Source organism: Theropithecus gelada, chromosome 15 (genome assembly GCF_003255815.1).
Source record: "Theropithecus gelada isolate Dixy chromosome 15, Tgel_1.0, whole genome shotgun sequence".
NCBI classification, from domain to species: Eukaryota; Metazoa; Chordata; class Mammalia; order Primates; family Cercopithecidae; genus Theropithecus; species Theropithecus gelada.
Window position 1 is genome coordinate 14,963,033 of NC_037683.1, and position 13,428 is coordinate 14,976,460.

Below are 13,428 nucleotides of genomic sequence, written 5' to 3' on the forward strand. Positions count from 1 at the left end.
GAATATGTTTTCTGACCACAATAGACATTTTATTGAGAATCAATAAAAATAAGATATCCAGCAATTAAATAATATACTTCTTTTCCTCTCTCTCTCTCCCCCTTTTTTTTTTTTTTTTTTTTGAGATGGAGTTTCACTCTTGTTGCCCAGGCTGGAGTGCAATGGGGTGATCGCGAGATCTTGGCTCACCGCAACCTCTGTCTCCCAAGTTCAACTGATTCTCCTACTTCAGCCTCCCGAGTAGCTGGGATTACAGGCACCTGCCACCACACCCAGCTAATATTTATTTTTTTAGTAGAGATGGGGTTTCACCATGTTGGCCAGATTTATCTCGAACTCCTGACCTCGGGTGATCCACCCACCTCAGCCTCCCAAAGTGCTGGGATTACAGGCCTGAGCCACCGCCACCGCGACCAGCCCAAACAATGTAACTTCTTTTTTTTTTTTTTTTAACCAGGCAAAGAACTTTATTAACCTTTGTTTCAAACTTGATTCCCCGGCTTCTTCAGCTTAATTAGCTGCAAAGAATGAATTGTGTATAAGCAAAAACTGAAAAGAGCTGCAGTGTCCAAGGGGCTTGGGCTTAAAAATATCAGAGATCTAGATTTTATCAGATCCATAAACAAAAATTTCTTAAAAAGCAGTCATAATATAAAATAGCAGCTCCCAGTAACTTCTTCAAGTCTTATCTTCAGAACTTGACTCAATTCAGTTTGCCTCATTCTTGGAAGCCTCATCAAAATTCTCCACAAGATCTGGAACTTCATCATCATCATCCTCTCCAGTAGCAAGTGGTGATTTTCCATCTACAGATTGTTTGGGCAGAGCTTCCGCCAGTCTCCTTAATCTAGTCAGACTATCTGCACCAAGCTGGTTTACGATGCTGGGTAGCCTTTCTGTCAGCTGCTTCGTCTCAGCATAGCCTGTAATGGTGAATGCGTGCGCTGCCAGAGATGCCTGAACTTTAGGGTTGTTAAAGTGGATCACTGTTCCTTGGTTTGTAAACATATTCACCTCTTCAATACCAGAGATATCGTTTACCCCTAACTTCTTTAAGGAGAACTGAAGTTTTTTATCATCTGCTGTGGCTGTTCTATGAACCACCTTCTTTCTGCGAGCAGTTCCTTTCCCACTAATGCGCACTTGTGCCTGCAGTTTGGCCAGTTTTTCCTGATTCATGATTGTTTCTTTCATCTTGTCGGAGCGAATAAGGGGCCGCGAGGGGGCCTAGAGTTGGTGCTCAGGGGGTCTGGGGTGGACCAGCTGAGATTAGGCGAACGCACGCGGGGACGCAAGATGGCAGCTAAAGGGCAACAATATACTTCTAAATAGTTCACGAGTCAAAGAATAAAACCCAAAATAAATTATGTAATATTTTGCATTGAATGATAATAAAAATGTAACACATAAAGATCTGTGAGGTGCAGCCAAAGCAGCCGTTGTGGGGAAAATTATGGTTTAAATACTCATATTAGAAAAGAAGAAAGTTTAAATGTTTGTATTAGAAAAAAAGAAAGATTTAAAATTAATTATTTATGGTTTCACATTAAGAATCTAAGAGGCCACATGCGGTGGCTCACGCCTGTAATCCCAGCACTTTGGGAGGCCAAGGCGGGCAGATCACCTGAGGTCAGGAGTTCAAGACCAGCCTGGCCAACATGGTGAAACCCCATCTCTGCTAAACATACAAAAATTAGCCAGGCGTGGTGGTGGACATCTGCAATCCCAGCTACTTTGGGAGGCTGAGAATCACTTGAACCCAGGAGATGGAGGTTTCAGTGAGCTGAGATTGCACCACTACACTCCAGACTCCAGTCTACCTGACAGAGTGAGACTCTGTCTCAAACAAACAAACAAACAAACAAACAAAGAATCTAAGAAAAGTAAACCAAATTAATTAGAGGAAGAAAATACTAAAACTAAAAGTAGAAATCAATGCTACAGAAAACAGACAAGCAACAGAGAAAATTAACAGTGAAGGGTTAAGTCTTTTAAAAGATTGTATGTTTTAGAGACAGCGTCTTGCTCTCATTCAGGCTGGAGTGCAGTGGGGCTATCATAACTCACTGCAGCCTCAAACTCCTGGGCTCAGGTGACCCTCCTGCCTCAGCCTCCTGAGTAGCTAGGACTATAAGTCCGTATCACCATACCTGACTAATTTTTAAATTTTTGTAGCAATGGAATCTCCTTATGTTGTGCAGGCTGGTCTCAAACTCCTGGGCTCAAACTATGCCCCTTGATTGACTTCCCGCAGTGCTGGAATTACAGGCATGAGCCTTCGCGTTGGCCTTAAAAGATTTTTAAAAATTGATAAACCTCTAGTCAGATATCAAGAAAAAAAGAGGAAAACCCTACAAATTATCAAATATCAGGAATGAAAGAGGAGTTAGCACTACAAATATCACAAGCATTGAAGAATAAAAAGTGATAATATTATGAATAACTTTGTCAATAAATCAACAATTCAAATAAAATGTATGAATTCCTTGAAAGACTAATTATCAAAAATGACCCAAAGTGAGACAGAAAATATAAATATCCATAAATATTAAAGAAATTGAATTTGTTATTGAAAATCTTTCCACAAGGAAAGTTCCAGGCCCATATAATTTCACGAGTGAGTCCTAGCTTTCTTTGAGAAAGAAAGAAGACCAACCTCAGGCAACTCTTGCAGAAAACAAAGGGGATAAGAAAACTTTCCAAATTATTTTATGAGCCCATCACAATCCAATTACCAAAACCTGACAAACCCATTATGGAAAAAAAAGAGAAAATTACAGAGCCACATCTCCCATGAACATAGGCAAAAAAAAAAAAAGCACAAAACATTAGCAAATAAAATTCGACGATGTATTTAAAAAGAGTAATGCATCATGACCAATTGTGATTTATCTCAGGAATATAAAGTTGGTTTAGCATTCAAAAATCAGTCAATGTAATTCACTGATTAACAGACTAGGAAGGAAAAAAACCCCCAAATGATCACTTTCAGTAGATGCAGAAAAAGCATTTGACAAAATCCAGCACCCACTCTGGATTTTTAAAAAGAACACTCAAGCCGGGCATGGTGGCTCACACCTGTAATCCCAGCACTTTGGGTGGCTGAGGCCGGAGGATTGTTTGAGGCCAAGAGTTCAAGACCAGCCTGGGCAACATGGCGAGACCCTGTCTCAATTAAAAAAAAAAAAAATCAAAATGAAAGAGCATCCTGCAGACTAGGAGTAGAAGTAAACTTTCTTAATCTTATAAAGGGCATCTGAGAAAATCACACAGCTAACATAATACTTAGGAAAATTAAACACTTTCCCCCTAACGTCAGAAACAAGGCAAGGATGCTGCTATGAACTGAATGTGAATCCTCAACATTCTATGTTGAAGACTAATGCCCAGTACAATGGTATTTAGAGATGGGGCCTTCAGGAGGTAAATAGATCATAAGGGTAGAGCCCTCATGAACAAGATTAGTGCGTTTTTAAGAAAAAACACGAGATACCTTGCTTTTTTCCTCCTCCATAAGAATATAAGGACATATGAAGATATCCAGAGGCCAGGTGCAGTAGCTCATACCTGTAATCCCGGCACTTTGGGAGGCTGAGGCAGGAGGATTGCTTGAGCCCAGCAGTCTGAGACCAGCTTGGGCAACATAGTAAAACCTCGTCTCTACAAAAAACTAAAAAAAAAAAAAAAAAAAATTAGCCAAGCATAGTGGCATGTTCCTGTAGTCCCAGTTGCTCAGGAGGCTGAGGTGGGAGGTTCACCTGAGCCTGGGAGGTTGAGGCTGCAGCGAGCCATGATCCTGCCTCTATGCTCCAGCCTGGGCAAACACAGTGAGGCCCTGTCTTAGAAAAAAGAAGGGCTGGGTGTGATGGCTCACACCAGTAATCCCAGCACTTTGGGAGGCCAGGGTGGGTAGATCACCAGAGGTTAGGAGTTCGAGACTAGCCTGACCAACATGGTGAAACTCTGTCTCTACTAAATATACAAAAAAATTAGCTGGGCATGGTGGTAGGTCCCTGTAACCCCAGCTACTTGGGTGGCTGAGGCGGGAGAATCACTTGAACCTTGGAGGCAGAGGTTGCAGTGAGCCAAGATCTCACCATTGCACTCCAGCCCTGGGCGACAGAGCAAAACTCCATCTCAAAATAATAAATAAATAAATAAATAAATAAATAAATAAATAAATAAATAAAATAAGAAAGAAGAGGAAGAGGAGGAGGAGGAGGAGAAGTGGTCCCTCACCATACACTGGATCTGCTGGCACCTGATCTTGGGCTTACTTGCCTTCAGAATTGTGAGAAAGAAATGCTTGTTATTTGAGCCACCAGTCTATGGTATATTTGCTGTATTAGTCCAAACTGACCAAGTTAAGTGTACACTCACTCAATTCTAATCAATAGGGTCCCAAAGAATCTAAGCATTGCAATAAGGCAATAAAAAGAAATGCAATCTTCTCTATTTGCAGATGGCATAACGTAATTGTTTAGGTAGAAAATCTCAGGGAAGCTATAACACAACTACTAGAACTAACACCTGAATTTAGTGAGGTCACATACACAAGGGTAATAAACAAAAATTAATTAGATATTTGTATACTGGTATGAAACAATTGGAAAATAAAGTCTAAAAAACAAGTTGACTTACAAAAGGATTAAAATACATATAATCATAGGAATAAATTTAACAAAAGTTATGTGAGATATCTATACTGAAAACTACGAAACATTTCTGAATGAAATTGAAGAAGACCTAAATAAATGGAAATATATAAGATGTTCATGAATTGAAAGACACAAAAATATTAAAATATCAATTCTCCCCAAACTCATCTATGCATTTAACTTAATCTCAGTTATAATCCCACGAAGATTATTTGGTAGCAATATATCAACTAATTCAAAAGTTATTTGGAAATGCAAATGACTTAGAATAGGCAAAGCAGTCCAGAAGATAAATTTGGAAGGCTTTCCTAACTAACCTCAAGTAATTAAGATTATGGTATTGCTATAAGGACTCTATAAAACTTGTAAGGACTATAAGTGCAACAATGTATCAATGGAACAAAATAGAGAGCTCAAATACTTAATTTTAAATAAGAGCACCAAAGTAATCCAATGGGGAAAGGTAAGTCTTGTCAACAAATGGAACTGGGACAACTGGATATCCATATGGAAAAATAAACTTTTACCCATTTCACATCATACACAAAAATTGACCTGAAATATATATTTTTTAAAACCTAAGCATAGCTGGGTACAGTGGCTCATACCTGCAATCCCAGCTACTCAGAAGGCTGAAATGGGAAGATTGCTTGAACCTAGGTGTTGGAGACTGCAGTGAGCTATAGTAGTGTTACTGCACTCCAGCCAGGGCAACAGAGCAAGATCCCATCTCTAAAACAAAAAACAAAAAACCCTAAACATGAAACTTAAAACTATAAAGCTTGCAGAGGAAAACACGCAGAGCAACTGAAATTCTCATATATTGTTGGTGGTAGTGTTAAATGTCAAATCAGTTTAGACTTATGGAAGCAGTAAAAAGATCAGAGAAGTGGGAAGGGAGGAATGGGCAGAGCACAGAGTAGTTTGGGGGCGGAGAAAATGTGCCATATGATACTATAATGGTGGACACATGCCATTATACATTTGTCCAAACCCATAGAATGTACAACACCAAGAATGAACCCTGAGCTAAACTATGGACTGAGTGATAATGATGTCTCAGTATAGGTTCGTTGGTTGTTAACAAATGGACCACTCTGGTAGGGGATGTTGATGGTATGGGGTGCTTTGCATGTGAGGGGCAGGGGATATATGGGAAATTTCTATACCTTCCTCTCAATTTTGCTGTGAACCTAAAACTGCTCTAAAAAAATTAATCTTGACTGGGCACGGTGGCTCACGCCTGTAATCCCAGCACTTTGGGAGGCCAAGGTGGGTGGATCACCTGAGGTCAGGAGTTTGAGACCTGCCTGGCCAACATGGTGAAACCCCATCTCTACTGAAAATACAAAATTAGCCATGTGTGGTGGAAGACTCCTGTAGTCCCAGCTACTCGGGAGGCTGACCCAGGAGAATCACTTGAATCCGGGAGGCGGAAACTGCGGTGAGTCAAGATTCACACCACTGCACTCCAGCCTGGGCCAGACAGAGGGAGACTATCTCAAAAAAAAAAAAAAAAAGTCTTTAAAAATCATTTTGAGAAATGTTCTGACAGTTTCTTATAAAACTTTTCATACTGCTTGCCTTATGACTCATCAGTTTCACTCCTGGGTATTTATGGAAGAATGAAAATGCAAATCTACAAAAATAAGTATACAAGAATGTTTATAGAAAATTTATTCCTAATAGCCAAAAACTGGAAAGATGTCCATCAGTAAGACAATAAAGCATGATTCATTCAGACAATGAAGTACTGTTCAGTAATAAAAAGGAACAAATTAAGATAATATGAGTGAATTTAAAAAAACACATTATTTTGAGTGAAAGAAGCCATTATACAAAAGAGTACATCCTATGTGATTCCATTTATGTGAAATTCTAGAATAAGCAAAGTAGTCTATTGTGAAAATGCATCAGAACTCTGCCACCGAAAAGGGGTGAAAGCAGGGGATTGACTGGGAAGGGCCATAAGAAAACTTTCCTGGATGTTAGTAATGTTCTCTGTCTTGGTAGGGGTTTAGATTTCACAGGTATATGTGTTGATCAAAATTCATGGAAAGTTGTACTTAAGATTTGGACATTTCAAGGTATACTATATGTTTCTTTTTTCAAAAAAAAAAGAATAAACAAGTATAGAACAATAGTTAAGGCTATGCAAGCTGAAGTGCTTAAGGGTGAAGTGTGTACTGATACCTGAAATTTACTTTGAAAGCATAAAATATAAGATAGATTAATGGTTGAATATTAATTTTGAGAAGGGAAGATGAACTTTCAGTTTCTGAAGACAAAATAAGTAGAAAATCCAAGAGGAAACAAATGAGAGAATTCAGTAAAGAGGCTGGATATAAGATTAACATAGAAAACCCGATAGATTTCCCAGCCATTAGTACTAACCAATTTTAGCTTTTGCAGTGAATTCCCACTCACAAGTATCAACAAGTAAAAATGTTGAGAAATAAACTCAACTAGAAATGTATAAGGCCTATAAAAGAAAAATATACAACTTTATTGATATAAATAAAAGAATGACTCTAAGAAAGTCTCTACATTTTTGAAGGAGACTTTATTTGTAAAAAAATAAATTTTATCTAAATTAATTTATTAATTCAATGCAATCCCAATTAAAATTATAATGGAACATGTCAAGTTGATTCTAAAGTTTCTAAAAAATTCTTTTAAATAGATTTAGGGAGTACAGGTGTTGCTATGTGAATATATTGCATAGTAATGAAGTCTGGGCTTTTAGTTTATGCATCACTTGAATAGTGTACATTGTACCCAATAGCTAACTTTTCATCCTTCACCCCTTGCCTACCCTCCCATCTTTTGAAGTCTCCAGTGTCTATTATTCCACTTTTTATGTCTACGTGTACACATTGTTTACGGCACACTTATAAGTGAGAACATGTGGTATTTGACTTTCTGGGTCTGAGTTATTTCACTTAGAGTAATGGCCTCTAGTTCCGTCCCTGTTGCTGCAAAAGTCACGATTTCATTCTTTTTTATGGCTGAGTAGTATTCTGTGGAATAGATATGTGTGTGTGTGTGCGTGTGTGTGTGTATCTCACATTTGCTTTATCTAATCATCTGCTGATGGATATTTAGATTAATTCCATGACTTTGGCCCGGCGCCGTGGCTCAAGCCTGTAATCCCAGCATTTTGGGAGGCCGAGACGGGTGGATCACGAGGTCAGGAGATTGAGACCATCGTGGCTAACACAGTGAAACCCCGTCTCTACTAAAAAATACAAAAAACTAGCCGGGCGTGGTGGCGGGCGCCTGTAGTCCCAGCTACTCGGGAGGCTGAGGCAGGAGAATGGCGTAAACCTGGGAGGTGGAGCTTGCAGTGAGCTGAGATCTGGCCACTGCACTCCAGCCTGGGCCACAGAGCAAGACTCTGTCTCAAAAAAAAAAAAAAAAAAAAAATTTCCATGACTTTGCTATTGTGAATAGCACTGCGATAAACATACAAGTGCATGTGTCTTTTTAATATAATGATTTCTTTTCCTTTGGGTAGATAGCCAGTAGTGGAATTGCTGGATCAAATGGTAGTTATATTTTTAGCTTTTTCAGAAATATCCATACTGTTTTCCACAGAAATTGTGCTAATTTACTTTCCCACCAACAGTGTATAAGCATTCCCTTTTCTCCACTGACATCTGTCTTCTGATTTTTTAGTAATAGCCATTCTAACTGGTGTAATATGGTACCTCATTGTGTGTGTTTCGTTTTATCTTGTTTTTTCTTTTCTTTTTCTTCTTCTTCTTTTTTTTAATAGAGTGTCACTGTGTTGCCCAGGCTGGAGTGCAGTGGCATGATTTCAGCTCACTGCAACATCTATTTCCCAGGTTCAAGCTATTCTCATGTCTCAGCCTCCCAAGTAGCGGGATTACAAGCATGCACCAACACACCCAGCTAATTTTTGTATTTTTAGTAAAGATGGGGTTTCACCATGTTGGCCAGGCTGGTCTCGAACTCCTGGCCTCAAGTGATCCACCTACCTCGACCTCCCAAAGTGCTAGGATTATAGGCGTAAGCCACCGCTCCTGGTCCTCATTGTGCTTTTAATTTGCATTTCACTGATGATTCGTGATGTGGAGCATTTTTTCATACATTTGTTGGCCACTTGTAGGCCTTCTTTAAAAAAATGCCTGTTCATGGTCTTTGCCTACTTTTTGATGCAGTCATTTGTTTTTTTTGTAGAGTTATTTGAGTTCCTTGTAGATTTGGGCTATTAGTCCTTTGTTGGATGCATAGTTTGCAAATATGTTCTCCCATTCTTTAGGTTGTCTGTTTACTCTGTTTATTATTTGTTTTGCCATGCAGGAGCTTTTTAGTTTAATTGAGTCCCATTTGTCTATTTTTGTTTTTGTTTTTTGTGCTTTTGATGTTTTAGTCATAAATCATTTGGCTACGCCAATGTCCAGAAAACTTCCTAGGTTTTCTTCTAGGATTTTTATAGTTTTAGGTCTTACACTTACGTCTTTAGTCAATCTTGAGTTTCTTTTTGTATACAGTGAAAGATACGGGTCTAGTTTCATTCTTTTGCATGCGGCTACCCAATTTTCCCAGCACCCTTTATTGAATAGGGTGTCCTTTTCCCCAATGTGTATTTTTGTGAGCTTTGCTGAAAATCAGTTGGTTGTAGGTATGTGGCTTTATTTCTGGGTGCTCACTTCTGTTACATTGAGCTATGTGGCTATTTTTATACCAGTACCATCCTGTTTTAGTTACTATACCCTTGTCATATAATTTGAGGTTAGGTAACACGATATCTCCAACTTTGTTCTTTTTGCTTAGGACTGCTTTGGCTATTCGGTCTCTTTTTTGGTTCCATATGAATTTTATTTTATTTTATTTTGAAACGGAGTTTTGCTCTGTCTCCCAGGCTGGAGTGCAATTGCATGATCTCGGCTCACTGCAACCTTTGCCTCCTGGGTTCAAGCAATCCTCCTGCCTCAGCCTCCCAAGTAGCTGGGACTACAGGCATATGTCACTATACCCGGCTAATTTTTGTATTGTTAGTAAAGACGGGATTTCACCATGTTGGCCACGCTGGTCTCAAACTCCTAACCTCAAGTGTTCCACCTGCCTCAGCCTACCAAAGTGCTAGGATTACAGGCATGAACTACGGCACCTGGCCTCATATGAATTTTAAAATTGTTTTTTCTTCTGAAAAATGACATTGGCAATTTGATAGGAAGTGCATTGAATCTGTAGATTGCTTTGGGCAATATCATCATTTATGATATTGATTCTTCCAATCCACAAGTACGTGATGTTTTTCCATTTGTTTGTGTCGTCTGTGATTTCTTTCATTAGTATTTTGTTGTTCTCCTTGTAGAGATCTTCACTTCTTTGGTTAAATGTATTACCGGGTGTGTGTGTGTGTGTGTTTTGTAGCTATTATAAATAGGATTGAGGTTTTGATTTGGTTTGCAACTTGTTATTGGTATATAGGAATGCTACTGATCTTTCTGATCTTTGTATGTTGTTTTTGCATCCTGAAAATTTGCTGAAGACATTTATCAAATCTAGGAATCTTTTGGAGGACTTTTTAGGGTTTTCCAGGTAGGAGACCATACAATCATTCAACAGAGATAATTTGATTTCTTCTTTTCCAATTTGGATGCATCTTATTCTTTTTTTTTTTTTTTTTTTTTGGATGAAGTCTCTTCCTCTCCACGCTTGGGTGCAGTAGTGCAATCTCAGCTCACTGCAAGCTCCACCTCCCGGGTTCACACCATTCTTCTGCTTCAGCCTCCTGAGTAGCTGGGACTACAGGCGCCTGCAACCACGCCTGGCTAGATTTTGTATTTTGGGTAGAGACGGGGTTTTACTATGTTGCCCAGACTGTTCTCAAACTCCTGACCACATGTGGTCCACCCATCTGGGCCTCCAAAAGTGCTGGGATTACAGGAGTGAGCCACTGTGCCTGGCGGATGCCTTTTATTCTTTCTCTCGCCTGATTGCTCTAGCTAGAACTTCCAGTACTATGTTGAATGGGAGTTGTGTCTTTTTCCATTTCTTAGGGGGAATGCTTTTAACTTTTTCCCCTTCAGTATGACATTGGCTATGGGTTTATCTTATGTGGCTTTTACTATTTTGAGGTATATTTATTCTATGTCTACTTTGTTGAGGATTTTTATCATGAAGGGATGCCGAATTTTATTGAATGCCTTTTCTGCATCTATTGAGATGATCATATGCTTTTTGTTTTTACTCTATTTATGTGGTGAATCACATTTACTTACCTGCATACATTGAACCATCCTTGCATCCCTGGAATAAAGCCTGCTTGATCATAGTATATTATCTTTTTGATGTACTATTGAATTGAGTTCACTAGTATTTAGTTGAGGATTTTTGCATCTGTGTTCATCAAGGATATTGGCCTGTGGTTTCCTTCTTTTGTTGTGTTCTTGCCTGGCCTTGGTATCAGGGCGATACCGGCTTTGTAGAATGAGTTAGGGAAAATTCCCTCCTCCTTGATCTTTTGGAACAGTTTCAATAGGGTTGGTACCAGTTCTTTGTACATCTACTAGAATTTGGCTGTATGGCTGTCATGAGCTTATTTTTTGTTAGGAAAGTTTTGATTACTGATTTATGGTCCTAAAGTTTTTGCAGGAGGAAATGTATAAGAATAGCCATGAAACTTTAAAAAGACAACAATAATGAAGATTTTCACTAGAAGCTACCAAAGTACAACATTACAGTTATTAACACTCTATGGTATTGATGGGAGAAGATGTGAATGGACCAATGAAACACATGGAATTTTAAAAATAAATATAAAAATTTAAGAAGAAAAAGTAGAAGAATATTTTTTAAATCTCTTGGCAGAAAAACTTCCATGAGAAATATTTTCATAATTTCCTGGCAGGAAAATCTCCTTTAAAAAGACAACCAGCTTATATGAAAAAGATATGACAATACATACAAAATTTCTGTATAATGAAATATCACATAAATAATATTAAGAGAAAACCAACAGAATGAGAGAAGTATTTGTAATGTATATAACAGATAAAAGATCGATACTCAGTATCTATAAAGAGCTACTACAAATCTGTCAGAAACAACTCAATAAAAAAAGGGCAAAAAAACTGAACAGTAAATTCAAAAAGAAGAAATACAAATAATTATGAACAAATGTAAAATTCACCTAAACTTTAAATAATTATAGAAATTAGAAATTAAAATATTCAATCATTTTACCTCCAAATTAATAAAACTATAAAATAATGATCTCCAGTGATGGAGATAATATGAAAAAAACAAGTCCTTTTATATATGGTTGGCAGATCTGTAAATTTATAAAGCATTTTTGGATGATAACTTGGCAGTATCTATCCAAACTTTAAATGTACCTACTCTTTGAGCAAATTTTTTTCAGGAATCTATTCTGCAGAATCATTGCACAAAGAGTCTGCACTTAAATTTTTATCAATAGAGGAGTAGTTAAATAAATCATAATATAAACTGATGAAATGCTAGATGTCAGTTTAAAAGACTAGGAGAGGACTATGTATTATGATATTGAAAAAATTCTCAAGGTAAAGCCAATGTGAAAAAATGAAGTTGAAAATCTATAAATATGATATAATCACATTTATGTAAAAATAAAAAATATACATTGTGACAGAAATATGTAATTATTTAGCTAGTGTCGTTTTGCTTTCTTCCTTTAGTAATAGAAGTACAACATAACTAGCTAAAAGACCACAGATCCCAGCATCATTTGTAGCTAGGGATAGCTATATGACTAAGTTCTGTCGAATAATATATAAACAGAAGTTATTAGGACAGTCTTCTGGGAAGGCTCATTAAAAGGAAAACTGATAGCCAAGACACTCTCTCTCTGTCATTCCATCTTTCCTTCTCCCTCCTTTCCTTTTTTTTTACTTGAGATAGGGTCTCACTCTGTTGCCCAAGCTGGAGGGCAGTGGTACAATCATAGCTTATTGCAGCCTGGAATTCCTGGGCTCAAGCAATCCTCCTACTTCAGACTCCCAAATAGCTAGGACTACAGGTGCGCACCACTGTGCCCAGCTAATTTTTTTGTTAAGGGTAGAGATGGGGTCTCTCTATGTTGGTCTTGAACTGTTCTTGAACTCCTGGGTTCAAGCAATCCTCTTGTCTCAGCCTTCTAAAGTGCTGGGATTACAGGCAGGAGGCACCACACCTGGCCCTTCCTTCTTTCTTGAATAAGGACATGAGGGCTGGAACTCCCACAGCCATCCTGGACCATAGGGTCATAGAAGCCAACGCTAAGAATAGAAGAGCAGAAAGTTCAGAGGAGTCCAGGTCCCTGACAACCATGAAGCTGCTGTGGTACATGCCTTCAGACTGCTTTTCCATGAGAAAACAATGTGCTTCTCTGCCTCTATTTCTACTTCCATCAGTCTCTTTCAAGGCTAAACACAATTTCCATTTAATACATAAGCATGTAAAACTTAAGTACCCAGAATATATACAACCCAAAAGATTGCAGTGATTACCTCTAAGAAGGAGTTGAAGTTGGAGGAGTATAAAGGGAACACTTCAATTTTACTGTCCGTATTTCTATGGTTGAAATATTTGACAACCAAGATGGGATCATTTATTGTTGCATATTAAACAAATTTGAAATCATTCAGTTAAAAGAAAGAGTAAAAAAGGAAAGAGACTGGAAGAATATGGCAGGGTGGTAAGAGTGGATGCCTCTGGATGAGGGAATTATCAGTTGTTGATGTTTTACTGTATTTTCCAAATAAAAAAATCACTTTAA

The 13,428-nt window shown here is 38.1% G+C and overlaps 1 pseudogene; it reads right to left on the reverse strand.

Annotated features, from left to right (window-relative positions):
- Positions 1 to 578: 578 nt before the first annotated feature.
- Positions 579 to 1,194, reverse strand: LOC112608425 (annotated as a pseudogene).
- Between the last annotated feature and the right edge of the window lie 12,234 nt (positions 1,195 to 13,428).